Source organism: Tursiops truncatus, chromosome 4, assembly GCF_011762595.2.
Source record: "Tursiops truncatus isolate mTurTru1 chromosome 4, mTurTru1.mat.Y, whole genome shotgun sequence".
Classification (NCBI taxonomy): Eukaryota; Metazoa; Chordata; class Mammalia; order Artiodactyla; family Delphinidae; genus Tursiops; species Tursiops truncatus.
Window position 1 is genome coordinate 65,639,170 of NC_047037.1, and position 17,474 is coordinate 65,656,643.

Here is a 17,474-nt window from a genome sequence, read left to right on the forward strand (position 1 = left end):
GAGTTACCATTTAAGGATCAGTCTGACAAGTGACTTCTTTCTGCATATTTATTCCCCTTGTAACCTAGGCTGGACTGTTCCCAAATGACCTTCGAAAGGACACAGTGCAGCATCATCAATGGAGCAAATCAGAAAAGATGAGAGGAGGGAAATATCTCTTAGCCCTGAGGTCAGTCTGTACCAAGAGGGTACCAAGGTTGTTTAGTGTGGAGAAGAATGATCTCAGAGATGACATGAGAATTGTCTTCACATTTCACACAGATTGTCCTGTGGGATATTCCAGAAACTGATAAATGGGATCTAGAAGGCAGGATTATGACCAGAGGATGAGAGGATTCAGGGATTTGGATGGCAGTTTAAGATAAGAAAGAACTTCTTATAGTTAAAAATGTCCAAAGATGGGAAGCTTTGCTCCTTGAAAGAGTCTCCCATCACTTGATGTGTACTAGTAGGGACTAGATAAAGTGGATATTGTGAAAGGGATTGTTAAAGGGCTGATTGATAAAATCATTTAAAACCAGAGACCTTATGATTCTCCAAATAATTGTTGTCAATGATTAGGTAATACATCCTTGTTTTTGGAAAGAGTTGAATCAATCATGTGAGACCCTGGAAAGTTACCTGAACTTTCCTAAGGTTTAATTTCTTCATCTGTAAAATGGAGACGATGCTATCTCTTTTGTCTACTTCATAAAGACCTTGTGAGGATTCCAGGAAATGAGGTTAAATTATTTTATTAAATAAAAATCATTGAGTATCTGCCTGTAGTGCAATGTCACTTTGGCAGCAGAAACTGGGACACCATCCAAGGGAACTAAATTCAGTTCTTCTGGGAGTTGTTTTTTGGTCACCATGGACCTGCCGACCACCTCATTCCCATTTGACACAAGGTATTCTCACTTGGGTTCCTTGTCCATGAGCTTGACAAGTAACCACAACCCACAAATCAGGAGACCTATGTGTATACCTGGGCTTTTCCTTCAGGCTATCATCTGAACTATACCAATAACGTCTCCCAAAGGGGCATCCTAGGTCTGATTGGGAATAAGATTTGATACAAGAGGCATTAAGTACAAAGCATATCATCATAAAAATGTCATGGTTGGCCATTTTCTCTATCTGATCTTTGTCTATTCAAGAAACCCTACTAGAAAATCTCCAATAAATCTCTGTTCAGAAACTGTTTGAACAATTCTGTTGGCAGATTGCTCATAGTCTTCTGATACATCTTGGGCAGCTCTGATGGTTAGAAAGTTCTCCTGTTGATTTAGATTCGGGATCCATCTGCCATCTCTTTTATTTAAAAATAACATTCCCATGCTGGAGTAGGTTCAGCTTGTGTTTCAGTACCTGAATGTGGGGCATTGGGGTTACGGAACCAAGGTTGATGGATTCTCTAACACGTGACAAGAAGGGGAGCTGCCATGAATCACCACGCCTGGCCTCCCAGTGGGCAGTCGGGCCTTCTTGGAGGCTGACATTTGACCAGCCTCTAAGGCAGAAAAGAGAAGCCAATTTATGAGGATCTTTTGCCTTGCACCCCCTTCTCATTGTCCCTTTGCTGAAGCCTTACTAAGGAAGCCCGATTCATAGAGCCCTGGGGCTAAGGAAGCAAAGAAACCATCGAATCTAATGCTTTCATTTCACAGAACACAGAGCAAAGGCCTGGAAACTGGCAAGAAATTGCTCAAAAGGCAGATGGCGAATTTTTGGCAGTATGGGGATTAAACTCTAAAGCTTCCAATCTCCAATTCCAGCTCCACTGCTCTTTCCGTATACCTCCATTCCCAGGAAAAGGCACGTCATCTAAATCGGCGTATCATAGTTTCTGTGTTCATTCTGACGTGAGAAAACAATAGGTCACCGTTGTTCAGGGGGAATTTCCAGAAATTACCTGTATTTTCTTAAAGGCTAAGGTCACTCATGGAGCTCTCTGATGTCCTATCTGATTTAAAAGCCCAAACAAAGCTGCGGAAGCCAGCAGATATTTTGTAAGGCAGCCTTACCTCTGCCTGGCATTTTGTGGGGCAGAAGAGGGGAGGGCAAAAGTATTAAATTCAGGCTTAAAAGCTCCTCAGAAATTCTTTACACACAGGAGACCAAGTTGGAGAAAAGAAGATGACTCCTGCCAAGGGGAAGAAAGAGAGAGATGAATGCCTGTGGTTTTCAAAGGTTAACAACAACAACAAAGCCCGAGTATTTGCACAGGGATGAATGTTCATTGGCTTTTGGCCAACAACTGTACGAGGGCTTGTGCCCACATCCTGTAGCTGTGGTTTAGGGACGCTGCTCATGAGTGACTTCTTATGCTTAGTGGCAGGAAACTTTAGTCACTGATGTGTAAACTCACCTTTGGTCTGCACCTCCCACAATGTGCTCTGAAGGCAGTTCGGGGACCAGGCCTCCTGATTTTCTTACAGATACCAGTTCCTCAGAGATTAAGGAAGAACTCAGTTTAAGGCCTTGGGAGGGACTGAGACTTGATCAGTACTTACCTTACTCCACTCAGTTGTAGCAACCCCTTAGGATAATTCTATAGCCACAGGGAGGAATTATGATATCCTCTGCGAAATCCTCCCTTTAACCTCAAAACCCAAGACAAAAAAACACGAGCTCTGTTTCATTTCAGGGCTGCAATATGAAATATGAAAGGCGAAGTCAGGAGGTTGCTTCTGAGCCTAGATCTTGTATCTGATGAGCTATTTTACACTCAGTTTTTAAAAGTTTGTAGTAAACTCAAAGTCTCCTTTTCAGTGAAGCTAAATGGAATTTGCAAGAAATCCCTCAAAAAGCAGATGGTGAGTTTTGGGCAATACTGGGATGAAACTCTAAAGCTTCCATTTTCCTGCTCCTAGCCACTGCTCTTTCCATATATCCCCATTCCCAGGGAAAGGCATATCATCTAAATCAGTGTTTCACAGTTGTCATCTAAATCGGTGTATCATAAGTTACTTTGAGGTGAGAAAACAATAGGTCCAGTTTAATTAACTCTCATGTTTTTAGGTAGATATGAGAGACTGTGATGCTACATTATGGGTAGAGAGTATGTTGATATCAATTTCTCTGAATTACCACCTCGTCTCTCACATCCTGTCCACAGGGCTACCTCATGCATCTCAGGAACTACTTTTCCTTCCTTTTGTATCCCCTGCTCACTCTTTTTTTTTTTTTTTTTTTTTTTTTTTAAACATCTTTATTGGAGTATAATTGCTTTACAATGGTATGTTAGTTTCAGCTTCACAACAAAATGAATCAGTTATATATACACATATGTTCCCATATCTCTTCCCGCTTGCGTCTCCCTCCCTCCCACCCTCCCTATCCCACCCCTCCAGGCGGTCACAAAGCACCGAGCTGATCTCCCTGTGCTATGCGGCTGCTTCCCACTAGCTATCTACCTTACGTTTAGTAGTGTATATATGTCCATGCCTCTTTATCGCTTTGTCACCGTTTACCCTTCCCCCTCCCCATAGCCTCAAGTGCATTCTCTAGTAAGTCTGTGTCTTTATTCCTGTTTCACCCCTAGGTTTTTCATGACATTTTTTTTTTCTTAAATTCCATATATATGTGTTAGCATACGGTATTTGTCTCTCTCTTTCTGACTTACTTCACTCTGTATGACAGACTCTAGGTCTATCCACCTCATTACAAATAGCTCAATTTCATCTCTTTTTATGGCTGAGTAATATTCCATTGTATATATGTGCCACATCTTCTTTATCCATTCATCCGATGATGGACACTTAGGTTGTTTCCATCTCTGGGCTATTGTAAATAGAGCTGCAACGAACATTTTGGTACATGACTCTTTTTGAATTATGGTTTTCTCAGGGTATATGCCCAGTAGTGGGATTGCTGGGTCATATGGTAGTTCTATTTGTAGCTTTTTAAGGAACCTCCATACTGTTCTCCACAGTGGCTGTATCAATTTACATTCCCACCAACAGTGTAAGAGGGTTCCCTTTTCTCCACACCCTCTCCAGCATTTGTTGTTTCTAGATTTTTTGATGATGGCCATTCTGACTGGTGTGAGATGATATCTCATTGTCATTTTGATTTGCATTTCTCTAATGATTAGTGATGTTGAGCATTCTTTCATGTGTTTGTTGGCACTATGTATATCTTCTTTGGAGAAATGTCTATTTAGGTCTTCTGCCCATTTTTGGATTGGGTTGTTTGTTTTTTTGTTATTAAGCTGCATGAGCTGCTTGTAAATTTTGGAGATTAATCCTTTGTCAGTTGCTTCATTTGCAAATATTTTCTCCCATTCTGAGGGTTGTCTTTTTGTCTTCTTTATGGTTTCCTTTGCTGTGCAAAAGCTTTTAAGTTTCATTAGGTCCCATTTGTTTACTTTTGTTTTTATTTCCATTTCTCTAGGAGGTGGGTCAAAAAGGACCTTGCTGTGATTTATGTCATAGAGTGTTCTGCCTATGTTTTCCTCTAAGAGTTTGATAGTTTCTGGCCTTACATTTAGGTCTTTAATCCATTTTGAGCTTATTTTTGTGTATGGTGTTAGGGAGTGATCTAATCTCATACTTTTACATGTAGCTGTCCAGTTTTCCCAGCACCACTTATTGAATAGGCTGTCCTTTCTCCACTGTACATTTCTGCCTCCTTTGTCAAAGATAAGGTGACCATATGTGCGTGGGTTTATCTCTGGGCTTTCTATCCTGTTCCATTGATCTATATTTCTGTTTTTGTGCCAGTACCATACTGTCTTGATTACTGTAGCTTTGTAGTATAGTCTGAAGTCAGGAAGCCTGATTCCTCCAGCTCCATTTTTCGTTCTCAAGATTGCTTTGGCTATTCGGGGTCTTTTGTGTTTCCATACAAATTGTGAAATTTTTTGTTCTAGTTCTGTGAAATATGCCAGTGGTAGTTTCATAGGGATTGCATTGAATCTGTAGATTGCTTTGGGTAGTAGAGTCATTTTCACAATGTTGATTCTTCCAATCCAAGAACATGGTATATCTCTCCATCTATTTGTATCATCTTTAATTTCTTTCATCAGTGTCTTATAATTTTCTGCATACAGGTCTTTTGTCTCCTTAGGTAGGTTTATTCCTAGGTATTTTATTCTTTTTGTTGCAATAGTAAATGGGAGTGTTTTCTTGATTTCACTTTCAGATTTTTCATCATTAGTATATAGGAATGCCAGAGATTTCTGTGCATTAATTTTGTATCCTGCCACTTTACCAAATTCATTGATTAGCTCTAGTAGTTTTCTGGTAGCATCTTTAGGATTCTCTATGTATAGGATCATGTCATCTGCAAACAGTGACAGCTTTACTTCTTCTTTTCCGATTTGGATTCCTTTTATTTCCTTTTCTTCTCTGATTGCTGTGGCTAAAACTTCCAAAACTATGTTGAATAAGAGTGGTGAGAGTGGGCAACCTTGTCTTGTTCCTGATCTTAGTGGAAATGCTTTCAGTTTTTCACCATTGAGGATGATGTTTGCTGTGGGCTTGTCATATATGGCCTTTATTATGTTGAGGAAAGTTCCCTCTATGCCTACTTTCTGCAGGGTTTTTATCATAAATGGGTGTTGAATTTTGTCAAAAGCTTTCTCTGCGTCTATTGAGATGATCATATGGTTTTTCTCCTTCAATTTGTTAATATGGTGTATCACGTTGATTGATTTGCGTATATTGAAGAATCCTTGCATTCCTGGAATAAACCCCACTTGATCATGGTGTATGATCCGTTTAATGTGCTGTTGGATTCTGTTTGCTAGTATTTTGTTGAGGATCTTTGCATCTATGTTCATCAGTGATATTGGCCTGTAGTTTTGTTTCTTTGTGACATCCTTGTCTGGTTTTGGTATCAGGGTGATGGTGGCCTCGTAGAATGAGTTTGGGAGTGTTCCTCCCTCTGCTATATTTTGGAAGAGTCTGAGAAGGATAGGTGATAGCTCTTCTCTAAATGTTTGATAGAATTCGCCTGTGAAGCCATCTGGTCCTGGGCTTTTGCTTGTTGGAAGATTTTTAATCACAGTTTCAATTTCAGTGCTTGTGATTGGTCTGTTCATATTTTCTATTTCTTCCTGATTCAGTCTTGGCAGGTTGTGCCTTTCTAAGAATTTGTCCATTTCTTCCAGGTTGTCCATTTTATTGGCATAGAGTTGCTTGTAGTAATCTCTCATGATCTTTTGTATTTCTGCAGTGTCAGTTGTTACTTCTCCTTTTTCATTTCTAATTCTATTGATTTGAGTCTTCTCCCTTTTTTTCTTGATGAGTCTAGCTAATGGTTTATCAATTTTGTTTATCCTTTCAAAGAACCAGCTTTTAGTTTTATTGATCTTTGCTATCGTTTCCTTCATTTCTTTTTCATTTATTTCTGATCTGATTTTTATGATTTCTTTCCTCCTGCTAACTTTGGGGTTTTTTTGTTCTTCTTTCTCTAATTGCTTGAGGTGCAAGGTTAGGTTGTTTATTCGAGATGTTTCCTGCTTCTTAAGGTGGGCTTGTATTGCTATAAACTTCCCCCTTAGAACTGCTTTTGCTGCATCCCACAGGTTTTGGGTCGTTGTGTCACCATTGTCATTTGTTTCTAGGTATTTTTTGATTTCCTCTTTGATTTCTTCAGTGATCACTTCATTATTAAGTAGTGTGTTGTTTAGCCTCCATGTGTTTGTATTTTTTACAGATCTTTTCCTGTAATTGATATCTAGTCTCATGGCGTTGTGGTCAGAAAAGATACTTGATACAATTTCAATTTTCTTAAATTTACCAAGGCTTGATTTGTGACCTAAGATATGATCTATCCTGGAGAATGTTCCATGGGCACTTGAGAAAAACGTGTATTCTGTTGTTTTTGGATGGAGTGTCCTATAAATATCAATTAAGTCCATCTTGTTTAATGTATCATTTAAAGCTTGTGTTTCCTTATTTATTTTCATTTTGGATGATCTGTCCATGGGTGAAAGTGGGGTGTTTAAGTCCCCTACTATGAATGTGTTACTGTCGATTTCCCCTTTTATGGCTGTTAGCATTTGCCTTATGTATTGAGGTGCTCCTATGTTGGGTGCATAAATATTTACAATTGTTATATCTTCTTCTTGGATCGATCCCTTGATCATTATGTAGTGTCCTTCTTTGTCTCTTTTAATAGTCCTTATTTTAAAGTCTATTTTGTCTGATATGAGAATTGCTACTCCAGCTTTCTTTTGGTTTCCATTTGCATGGAATATCTTTTTCCATCCCCTTACTTTCAGTCTGTATGTGTCTCTAGGTCTGAAGTGGGTCTCTTGTAGACAGCATATATAAGGGTCTTGTTTTTGTATCCATTCAGCTAATCTGTGTCTTTTGGTGGGAGCATTTAGTCCATTTACATTTAAGGTAATTATTGATATGTATGTTCCTATTCCCATTTTCTAAATTGTTTTGGGTTCGTTATTATAGGTCTTTTCCTTCTCTTGTGTTTCTTGCCTAGAGAAGATCCTTTAGCATTTGTTGTAAAGCTGGTTTGGTGGTGCTGAACTCTCTCAGCTTTTGCTTGTCTGTAAAGGTTTTAATTTCTCCATCAAATCTGAATGAGATCCTTGCTGGGTAGAGTAGTCTTGGCTGCAGGTTTTTCTCCTTCATCACTTTCAGTATGTCCTGCCACTCCCTTCTGGCTTGTAGGGTTTCTGCTGAGAGATCAGCTGTTAACCTTATGGGGATTCCCTTATGTGTTATTTGTTGTTTTTCCCTTGCTGCTTTTAATATGTTTTCTTTGTATTTCATTTTTGACAGTTTGATTAATATGTGTCTTGGCGTATTTCTCCTTGGATTTATCCTGTATGGGACTCTCTGTGCTTCCTGGACTTGATTAACTATTTCCTTTCCCATATTAGGGAAGTTTTCAACTATAATCTCTTCAAATATTTTCTCAGTCCCTTTCTTTTTCTCTTCTTCTTCTGGAACCCCTATAATTCGAATGTTGGTGCGTTTAATGTTGTCCCAGAGGTCTCTGAGACTGTCCTCAGTTCTTTTCATTCTTTTTTCTTTATTCTGCTCTGCATTGGTTATTTCCACTATTTTATCTTCCAGGTCACTTATCCGTTCTTCTGTCTCAGTTATTCTGCTATTGATCCCATCTAGAGTACTTTTAATTTCATTTATTGTGTTGTTCATAATTGCTTGTTTCATCTTTAGTTCTTCTAGGTCCTTGTTAACTGATTCTTGCATTTTGTCCATTCTATTGTCCATTCTATCTCCAAGATTTCGGATCAACCTTACTATCATTATTCTGAATTCTTTTTCAGGTAGACTGCCTATTTCCTCTTCATTTGTTAGGTCTGGTGGGTTTTTATCTTGCTCCTTCATCTGCTGTGTGTTTTTCTGTCTTTTCATTTTGCTTATCTTACTGTGTTTGGGGTCTCCTTTTTTGCAGGCTGAAGGTTCGTAGTTCCTGTTGTTTTTTGTGTCTGTCCCCAGTGGCTAAGGTTGGTTCAGTGGGTTGTGTAGGCTTCCTGGTGGAGGGGACTAGGGCCTGTGTTCTGGTGGATGAGGCTGGATCTTGTCTTTCTGGTGGGCAGGTCCACGTCTGGTGATGTGTTTTGGGGTGTCTGTAGACTTATTATGATTTTGGGCAGCCTCTCTGCTAATGGGTGGGGTTGTGTTCCTGTCTTGCTAGTTGTTTGGCATAGGATGTCCAGCCCTGTGGCTTGCTGGTCGTTGAGTGAAGCTGGGTGCTGGCGTTGAGATGGAGATCTCTGGGAGATTTTTGCTGTTTGATATTATGTGCAGCTGGGAGGCCTCTTGTGGACCAGTGTCCTGAAGGTGGTTCTCCCACCTCAGAGGCACAGCACTGACTCCTGGCTGCAGCCCCAAGAGCCTTTCATCCACAGGGCTTCTTAATTTGGGATGATTCGTTGTCTATTCAGGTATTCCACAGATGCAGGGTATATCAAGTTGATTGTGGAGCTTTAATCCGCTGCTTCTGAGGCTGCTGGGAGAGATTTCCCTTTCTCTTCTTTGTTCTCACAGTTCCCAGGGGCTCAGCTTTGGATTTGGCCCCGCCTGTGCGTGTAGGTCGCCGGAGGGCGTCTGTTCTTTGCTCAGACAGGACGGGGTTAAAGGAGCCGCTGATTCGGAGGCTCTGGCTCACTCAGGCCGGGGGGTAGGGAGGGTCACGGAGTGTGGGGCGGGCCTGCGGCGGCAGAGGCCGGCGTGACGTTGCAGCCTGAGGCGCGCCGTGCGTTCTCCCGGGGGAGTTGTCCCTGGATCCCGGGACCCCGGCAGTGGCGGGCTGCACAGGCTCCCCGGAAGGGCGTGTGGCTAGTGACCTGTGTTCGCACACAGGCCTCCTGGTGGCGGCAGCAGCGGCCCTAGCGTCTCATGTCTGTCTCTGGGCTCCGCACTTCCAGCCGCGGCTAGCGCCCGTCCCTGGAGCTCTCTCAAGCAGCGTTCTTAATCCCCTCTCCTCGTGCACCAGGAAACAAAGAGGGACGTAAAAGTCTCTTGCCTCTTCGGCAGGTCCAGACCCTTCCCCGGACTCTCTCGCGGTGCACTAACGCCCTGCAGGCTGTGTTCACGCCGCCAACCCCAGTCCTCTCCCGGCGCTCCGACAAAAGCCGGAGCCTCAGCTCCCAGTCCCGCCCGCCCCGGCGGGCGAGCAGACAAGCCTCTCGGCTGGCGAGTTCCGGTCGGCCCGATCCTCTGCGCTGGAATCTGTCCGCTTTGCCCTCCGCACCCCTGCTGCTGTGCTCTCCTCCGCGGCTCCCAAGCTCCCCCACTCCGCCTCCCGAAGTCTCCACCCGCGAAGGGGCTTCGTAGTGTGTGGACACTTTTCCTCCTTCACAGCTCTCTCCCGCTGGTGCAGGACCCGCCCCTATCCTTTTGTCTCTGTTTAGTTTTTTCTTTTGCCCTAACCAGGTACGTGGGGGGTTCCTTGCCTTTTGGGAGGTCTGAGGTCTTCTGCCAGCGTTCAGTAGGTGCTCCGTAGGAGTTGTTCCACGTGTAGATGTATTTCTGGTGTATCTGTGGGGAGGAAGGTGATCTCCGCGTCTTACTCTTCCGCCATCTTCCCGGAAGTCCTCCCCTGCTCACTCTTTATGGAATTATTGAAACAGATTGGAAGGGACCCTAAAGGTCATCTAGTTTAACCTCCTACCTATTGCAGGAATGCCCTCAACCAAAACACACAGCAGATGCAGGCTCAGCTTCTGCAAAAACATTGCCAGGGCAGAGAATCCCTTGCTTTCTACGGCAGCTAGTTCTACTGCCAAGCAACTGCAGTGAGTTGAAAGTTTTTCTAAATATTACATCCAAACCTTCCTCCCTGGAAAGTTACCTATTTGGTCCTTGATCTTCCTTCGAAGTTACCCCGGGTAAATCAATTTCCTATTTCATATGGCCACACTTCAAATAAAGGCAGCTAACTGGTGCTGTCCCAACAAAGTAGTTTTATTTTTGTTTTTTGACACAGACCCCCAGTTACCACAACCGTTCTTCATGTGCTGGATTATCCACAGCCCCTGTTGAACTCCTCCTTGTTCGTGGACTATTCTGTTTGGTTAACATTTCTTTTAAAATATTGTATTCAACACTGGCATGGCAATTCAAATATGGTCTGACCAGTGCAGGTTAGAATGTAGTTGTTCTTCACTTGCCAATGTACTGTTATTAATGAAATCCAGGTTTTCTTTATTATACTATTTGTTCACATGAAGCTTATGGTCAACTTCATACTATATATAATGCATAACATTATTTTTCTGATTTAATAATATCATTTAAGGAACCAATGAGGCCACTTTAGTATGGATTAACTGTAACGAACCTGGATTAGCTCCTAGTAATCACTGCTTTTCTCTTTTGACTTTTAAATTTATTTGTTAAATTTTTTCTAAAGTATGTATTTAATATTTTATCCGGAATCAGTGTCAGACTTATTTTTCTATAGTACCTGGCAACCAACATTATTTTTAAGTGGGATTTTTTTCTGTCTTCAGTCTAGAGGACAAAGTGGGAATTGTTACCATGATGGGCAGCTGAGCCAAAGAAGTACAGTAATCAGAATGGTTTACTCCATAGAGATCTTTTTAATTTTTTTTGTGGTACGCGGGCCTCTCACTGTTGTGGCCTCTCCTGTTGCGGAGCACAGGCTCCGGACACGCAGGCTCAGCGGCCATGGCTCACGGGCCCAGCTGCTCCGCAGCATGTGGGATCTTCCCAGACCGGGGCACGAACCCGTGTCCCATGCATCGGCAGGGGGACTCTCAACCACTGCGCCACCAGGGAAGCCCCATAGAGATCTTTGGTATTGGTTAGCTGATCATTTTGTCCTCAGAGCAAAAATAGATGGGCTGTCCACTCAAGTTTTATTTGGTCTGTGTAGGCAAGAGTAAACAGAAGGCTGACGTGAATCAGCATCTGCCACCCCACTGTTACTGGAATGTGGGGTCCAGCTGCTTGCCACTCTAAAGCCAATAAAAAGACAAGGTTGGTGGAAAGGAAATTTGCTTTATTTCAGGGGCTAGCAATGGGGTTGGAGGGGAGTGTGGACTCATGTTGAAAGGCCAGCTCCCCCATGCTGACAACCAGTGGGCAAGACCTTTAAAGGGGAGATTCAGGCACGTATAGGCAGAGGGAGGGGGCTACATGCAGCAACAGCACAGCTAGCTCTGACAGTCCTCTTGAACTTGATCATGTGGTGGTCTGATCAGCATCATCTTGATTGTTCAAAGTACAGTTAGTCTTCAGTTCCAGAGTCAGTTTCTTCCCATTTCCTTGAGGCCAGTTCTCGGAATTGTGGCAGCTTATGTCATGGCTACAGTCTGGTCATTATGTAGTTAACTTCTTCCAGCTGGTAGGGGTTTCAGTCTCTACAAAACAGCTCAAAGGATATGGCTCAGAGTATTATCTATAGCCCTTGAGGAGGAGCTAAAGGTCCTTGACTTTGCTTAATGACTAAACTATTATTATATTGTCCTGTTTGACTGTTTTCCTTTGTTTCTGCATTTTCTCACTTCTCTGATTAAAATTCTTCTTTGGCTAAAGTTTTTCTACAGACAAAAGGCAGGCAGAGGACGTGGGGGAGAAAGGACCGTAAGGTCCTGCTCCGTTTCACCACAATACTATTATCTTCATTGAATGCAGATTGCCCAATTCAATGGCAATAATTCCCACTGTCATTTTTGGCCTATGGAGACTAGCCACAATGAAACTGTTTAAGAATGTTGGGTTTCCCCTCACGAATGTATTTCTCTTGGCCTTGGTGAAGGAAGTGTCTCTGAATCTTCTGAGGGGATATAGTTGGAGGGAAACTGAGAAGCTCTTACATAATAAATACACTTGAGCATCACAATCTCCCTAAGCCTTTGGATACCTCCTTCTAGCATTTCAACTTCATTCAGTATACCCTTCCTCTGGGTACACCTCTCAATCAATTAAGCAAGCAAATTATTGGAGCCATTTTTTCTCCCACCAAGCCTTTTTATTGTTTCCAAAAAAGCAATTTTGTCCACAGAAGATCCCAGTGCCCCACATTTGTTACAAAATCATTCCCTAGGTCTGATGCTAGGAGAAAACAGTGAGACCTGGAATTCCTCCCACCAGCAGCATTTTCTGAAATGTAGACAGTTTATCAAATATAATTTATTCAGAAAAAATACAGTGTTTTAAAACTTAATTCCAAAAGACGACTGAAGAAGCCCAAAGGCTGAGCAGAAAACAGCCTCTGTAACAGCACCAGGTCAGGTCAGGCTGAGAACAGCCAGCAGGGTCAGGCTCTGAGGGAAAGCCCACCGGTCCTACCAGCAGACGACGGTAGGCACAAGAGCCCCTCCCCTCCCACCAGGAATTGATGGCGGTGGCCATTCTTCTTCCCAGGCTGCCCGCCCACCCACCCCACTGGGGGCTTCCTGGTCTCAACCAGGACAGCCGCTCGCCCAAGAAGCCACAACTCTTTAACACTGTGCTACCTCCTCCCAAGCAACCCCGCCTCTCCTTCTTCCGCTTCAGGCGTTGCTCAAGGAGTCCTGCCCCGCCTCTCTTGGGGGGGGGGCGGGGCCGGGGAGGCTCCTCCGCAGGAACCAGCTGGACCACAGGGGCACATCTGACTCTACCTTTTGGAGTGTTTTGGGGTCTTCCTTTTTGGGTGACTTTGTGGCCAGCCATTGCAGTATCTTCTGGCTGCTGCTCCTTTTTGACCAGTAAGTGGACAGGAAGCAGACACTCAGGAGTGCTGTTTCGGGAGTCGTTCACCAAGGGAGAGACTGGATGGAAGGTGGTGTTCTCTGTGGGGTGGCTAAACTTCAGAGCTTCTTGAGCTAAGACCTCACCAAAGTCCAGCCGCTTAGAGACTGCCTCCTCTCCATCTAATATGGCAGACCTCCTGGGGTGGATGACGTTGATTCAAGCCTTTGCAGGAACCCACTGTGATGATGGTGTAAAAATACAAGAACCCCTTCCAACCCTCACCCCCCCAGCAGTCAAAGATCCCGGCCACTGTCAGCAGCCTCCAGCTGTCCCAGACTTTCTCCCAGTCCTCAGGTCCCTATGCAGCACCCACGCTCTCTGACCTTTGTTTTGATTTGGGGGAAGTAGATGAAGTAGGATTGCCTCTGGCTTCTTGCCTGACATGGCTGCCACTCACAGAATCCATCTGCTAAAACAACACAGCATCTTCCTTTTCCCAGAGGCACCTTGAAGGACCGTTTCTCCATTATGGTGTCACTACAACAGCTGGGAGTGTTGAACTGCAGCTTGGAAGGATCAGCTCCTTTGAACCAAGACGGGACCAAGCCCTGTCGCGTGGCAGCAACGATATGCTCAATTGAGTCTGTGCCCTTCTCCAAGTGCACCCGGGACAGGAGCACTGGGCTGCTGGACTGCAGGCTCTTGTACGAGGGGCAGTACCGGTCCGGGTCCCTGGCGGTCCCTGTAGGCGCAGGCCCTGGCCAGGGCCTCCCTGGGCAGGTGGCAGTACATCCGCCTGCATACCTTCCGCGCCACCTTCACACTGTGGGTTCCTCCACATCAGGCCCCACACCCGCGTGTCTCTCTGCGCACCCTGCACCAGGCCCCCCTGTTGGAGCCATTTTTAGTGACTCAAGCACATTGAATTCAGAATCTTATCCTGGTACCCTCTAATCAATAACATTTTGTTTGTCCCAACATTATATTGCTGCCACCTAGATCTAATACGCTTTGAATCAGTTCCCATACATGTTTTCTGTTAGTATGAATTGGCAAAACCTCAAAATTATTTAGGGGCACGTTGCACCTTCTCATGAATAGTATTTTTTTAACTTATTTGTTAGAAGCTGAATTTGGTTATAAGTCTAGAAACAATGCAGAATGAGAATAGATTATTGTACATTTAATCACGAGCTGACTGACTACAATTGTTGATCCAATTGTGGGTTTTTTTGTTTTTTTTTTTTTGCTTGAGTGAAACGATGAATTCCCTGGCACCTGGTATTGCCAGTTATAGATCTGGCAAGTTTTTTTTTTTTTTACTTGATATTAAAAATCATCAGTGGCAGTTTACTGCCAGGTGTTAGGACCAGCCATGTGCATCAGCCTTCTAAACCTATGTCATATTCTAGTCAATAGGAAACTTGATCACCTCTCTGTTCTGGAAGACATGGCATTGGTCTGTTTTCCTGATGCTATCATGTAATGACCTAACCAGGTGAACAGGAAGTACAAAGTATTCCAAAACTTGTGTGACACACATCTCTCCAAATTCTGAGGCGTATATCACCGAAAGTCACATTGGTGATTTTTCCAGGGTGTCAGTGGTCTGGGACATGTTAAGATACGCCTCCTAAGGGAAATGGCGAATTTCTGCCTTCTTATCACTGAGAAAAAACCACCATGCTTAATGGGGTTCCTCAGATTATAGAGGCAACAGTTATCTCCTTCAGGTCTGCTATTTGAACCTACTGATCAAGGAATCCCAAAGGCTGCTAGTTTTGAGTAGGGGACAGAAAAGGAAAAGGCTCTGCAACTGGTCCAGTCTGCTGTGAAAGCTACTTTGTCCCTTGGGCTATATCCCCAGTAGATCCAGTGGTGCTTAAAATCTCTGTGGCAAATAGAAATGCTGCAGGGAACCTTTGGCTAGCCCCTCCAGATGAATCACTGGATAGACCTTAGGATATTAAGCAAAGATATGCCATTCTTTTAGATAACAGTATTCCTTTTGGATTGCTCCTGGGCCCTAGTAGAGACTGAGCACTTGACCACACACCATCAAGTTGCAGTGCAGCCTAAGCTGCCCATAATGAACTGGATGTAGTCTGACCCGCCAAGTCTTAAGTTCAGGCATGCACAGCAGCACTCTCTTATCAGCTGGAGGTGACATATACCTGATAAGGCTCAAGTAGGTCCAGAGGGCCAAGCAAGCTGCATGAGTAAGTGAACAATGGTACCTATTCCTACTACATTTTCTTCTCTCTCAACCTACACCTATGGCTTCATGGAGATTTCTCTACAATCAATAGACTGAGGCAAGAAAAACAAGCCTGATTCATAGATGGCTCTGCATGACTTGCTGCGTCACCTGGACGTGGACAGCTGTGACATCTTCTCCATGGTGGTCCTGAAAGACGATGCTGGAGAACACGCCTCCTAGTGGGCAGAGTAAATGGAATTCCATTTCCATGTTCTGCTTCAAGACTACTTTCTAGTTTATAACTGAGGAAACGTATCTGGAGTAGGGGTGTGATCTAGTTACTCTCCCACGTTGTCTCACAGAGCCACCACTGCTTCCTAGTGGTAGAGACATGATGCCGTCTTCCATTTTGCCTGTATCAGGTTGGGTCCATTTCCACGTAATAGCAACCATTTCACAATTTTAAACACAAAATGTTTTAATATATGGAATTAAGTATTTACAACATTGTTACAAAGGCTGGAGGCACAGGCTGGGACTCCGGAAGTGATTCCCAGAACAACACTGCAAAAGTGGCACACCCAAGGATTAGTTATCTCTGCCATACACAAGAAGCTAGGCAATCAGGAGGCTGCTATCACAAGAGCAGGTACCAGGAGCACAGCCCCTTAGCTATAATTCAATAACCAGGAGTCTTTTCCTGGAACTGTTGGCTTCAGAGCCTCTTTACATCTGCTAGATCTGTACCAGCAAAATGAATACGACAACTTCTGCCCCCATCCTCCTTACTTACTCTGAAGTCGGACGTGGGAAGAGCATTCTGTTTATTCCTCTTAATAGTGATTGCAAGAATTTATTGAGTATCTGTAGGTACCAAGCAGGGTGCTAACATCTTTGCATTCATTACATCAATGGATCCTCGAATGAATCTCTCAATATAATATTAATGTCAAACCTCCATCTTGAAATGGGGAAAGTAAAAGTACAAAGAGGCTAAGAAACTTGGCCAAGATTCTGCACTCATTGGTAGAAGACCTGGATTAACCTAGAACTTAATCATATCCAGAATCTAGCTACAAAGGAATCTGAGAATTGTAATGTTTAGTTTTCTAACTTCTGCAGTTAAAAAAAAAAAAAAAGCCTACTAAGACAAGGTTGGAAGAGATGTTGAGCTGGTCATTGCACTGAATCCTCAACCTGACATATTTAAGATAACTGTTGAACTATGTTTCAGCCTAATTATCAACTCCTTGAAGTTATCCACATTCCTCCTCCACCACACACAGTTACCTAGGTAATTGGTAAATGTGTTTTATGATGCTGATCTCATAGGCATTTGGGTTTCAATCCATGTCAGTAGCACTTGTTTAAGCTTCCAGGAAAACACTGCCTCTTTGTAGTCTGGTTTTAGAGAGCAGCAGACCCACTTAGGCCTTCTCCCTGACTTTAAAAAGAAATAATATATTGATTTTACCAAGTCTTTTTTTCCCCAGACTTTGTTGTGGTTAAATCAAAAATACATAGCAACACTCAGCATGTGTCATCATTACAGAAAGTGAGGAATAGCATTTTCCTGGGGTAAAAAAAAAAATCATAAAGAAAACTAGCTGAGTGATGCCCGGAGCACCAGCCAGGAGCTTGACAGCTTTAGAATGGAGCTAGTTTACCAGAAGTGTAGGCCACACCTAGAATAAGCAGAACATGATGACCTGGTAGGTATTCTGGCCAGAAGGAGTGTGTCAGGAAGAAGAGATGAGCTGAGGCTCTCCCAGGCTACCATCAGCTTCAGGGAAAGTGAGCTGCAAGCAGTAGACACTAGCCAACTGATTCTAGTGACTTTTCAGATGATGATTCCGACAGGAGAGGTGGAGAACGTAGGAAGTAAAAATGACTTCCACAGGAAATACAACGTGTTCAGATTTGGATAAGTTTAGTATGAAGGGCTGTGGGACATAAGTGAAAATATTCCTGTCTCATCAACAGGTACATGTGAAGGTATGTTGCTCAGGAGGCAAGATCTTTGGCTTGAGATAAAGGCCAGGGAGTCATCCAATACTGAGTGGTAGCTGAAACCTTTAGTGTGGATGAAATTGCTTAGAGTGAGGATATAGAACTTTCTGCAGTGATGGAAAATTCCAGAATTCTATGCT

The 17,474-nt window shown here is 43.4% G+C and overlaps 1 protein-coding gene and 1 pseudogene across 1 annotated transcript in view; one reads left to right on the top strand and one right to left on the bottom strand.

Moving 5' to 3' along the window:
* The window catches only part of TPRG1 (tumor protein p63 regulated 1), a 151,979-nt gene that overhangs the window by 121,856 nt on the left and 12,649 nt on the right, over positions 1 to 17,474 (top strand). The gene's annotated exons all lie outside the window — the stretch shown is intronic.
* On the bottom strand, positions 12,612 to 15,594 carry LOC101329940 (abasic site processing protein HMCES pseudogene; annotated as a pseudogene).